Source organism: Trichinella spiralis (genome assembly GCF_000181795.1).
Source record: "Trichinella spiralis strain ISS 195 chromosome Unknown Scfld2, whole genome shotgun sequence".
NCBI lineage: Eukaryota > Metazoa > Nematoda > Enoplea > Trichinellida > Trichinellidae > Trichinella > Trichinella spiralis.
Window position 1 is genome coordinate 5,929,968 of NW_003526941.1, and position 2,119 is coordinate 5,932,086.

A 2,119-nucleotide genomic window follows, 5' to 3' on the forward strand; every position below is an offset into this window, starting at 1 on the left:
GTATTTTTTCAGTCATTTATGAATTACTGATTATTCAACGTGCACTGTTTTTCTCAACGACTCAGCAGTAGCGACAAGGATAACAAGTAAATACTCTATTTCAGAATTTATTTCAAATTGATCTGTTTTAGGGGATTCAGAAATTCAGCTTGAAACAAAATAACTAACAAATCCATAAACAATTATACACAAACATTCATTTAAATCAAAGTAAAACAACAGAAAAAATGAAAAGGTATTTAGATTAACGAAGATCAAGAAGTTTCCAATAAGCATTCATGAATCAAAAGGGTCACTGTTCCACATTCTACATACAATAAATACTTTATTAAATTTCAATGAAATCGTAATAACGTTTAGCACTTAGTAAAGTTTAGCATAATGTTTACATACCATTACGCTATAACTGGGCAAATATGAATTTACGTCACCAAAGGCAAGTTCATATTATTCTAATTCCTCAAGCTTGACACACTTTTCAAAGGATCATATTCATAGTTATTCATAGTCTTCATAGTAATATGTGTGAAAATCATCGGTCAAGAAACGCCATAAAGTGTCCGCTTCGATATCATCGACAGTTAAGAGGTAAGTCATTTGTACAATTGTACTAACGTTCTTCGTATGAATCCCATCCTTTCATTTTGACTAATTCTTATTTAAGACGCACATTTAATTAAAGAAATTACGTTTAAGAAATTTCAAAATTTAAGGATGCTATATGCCATAAGGAAAAATCAGGAACAAATTTCAACTCCACCATACACTTCTCTTTGCTCGTTCATTTGAAGACTTGCCATAAATTTTCACAAACCTGTTATTTTTTCATTTCATTTTGTATACGTCATTTCTTATCATTCCGTTCAAACTAATATCGCATTTTTCTGTCATCGCCAATTTGAGAAAAGTGGCGAAAACGTTTTTGTCGAAATATCTACCTTTGTTAAATCGCGAATGATCACAATGACAAATCATAAGTGTTATGGAAAGTTTCAGCTAAAACGCAGGGTAAATTTGGAATAAATGTCCTCTAAAGTTAGGGCATTGCACCTATATTAATACATAGGAAAGATGCACATCTATAACTTCCCCCACAGGGAACTGGAATGCGTGATTTTAAGCGAACGCTACCTTTTTGACATTTGAGTAAACTGAGCATTCAAACTGTGCTACCATATGCAACATTTTACTTTTTTCGACAAATTAGAACGTTCTAGAAAGTCCCATGGCAAACTAACACGAACTTGTTGAATAAACGGTATCTAAAATTTGCATGCGCCTATCTTAATACACGGGATAGCAGCCCATTTGGAACTCTCTTGCAACGGCTCCAGGATGGTTGAATTTTGGTATAGGAAACGTTCTTTGCATTATCGTGAGATATTCGTTGAAATTGCCAGGTCTTGTGCAATATTTCTTTGTTTAGGGCAAGTCGATTTTTCTTCATTTTCCGTCCATTTGAAATAAATTTATAGAAATTGTTTCAGGACGGTTACAAATGACCATAAAATCTTCCACTTATTAGTTTCCTATTAGTTTATTTCATTTATTCGACCAGTAGAATTGAATTATTCAATCTGTAGCTGTCACCATTTATTAATACCTGAGTGTCCATCTTATGACTGGAATATGTTTGATTTCATGAAATAACAATCATTTCATTGATTTCTATGCTCTTCATGATCCTAATTATTCATGGAGCTTCTCCACGATACCAAGATTGCAGCTGTTTGAATCAGTTTTCGCCCAGGTCATTACACTCAATTGATGCTTATGCAAATGAATTTGAATGTTATTTTTGTCAAAATGATTGATAAAAAATGGTGAAAATAAAATAAAATAAAATAACAAAGTTGACAAACTAATTCACCCATGCAAGGCATTTATTCTAATCTTTCTAGATATATATGTATATAAGCTCAGTAGAACAATGGCCTCCCTCTAGGGAACACAAATGTATTACAGAATTCTTCCTTCATATATGGGAACAGTATTGTACAATTATTTATTACAGAAACTAACAATAATACTCAATTGATTATTTAATGAGATATTTGACAAAATTTCTTGTTAGCAAAGGTGTCATTTACAGAAGGAAAGAATGCATGATTCCATGAAA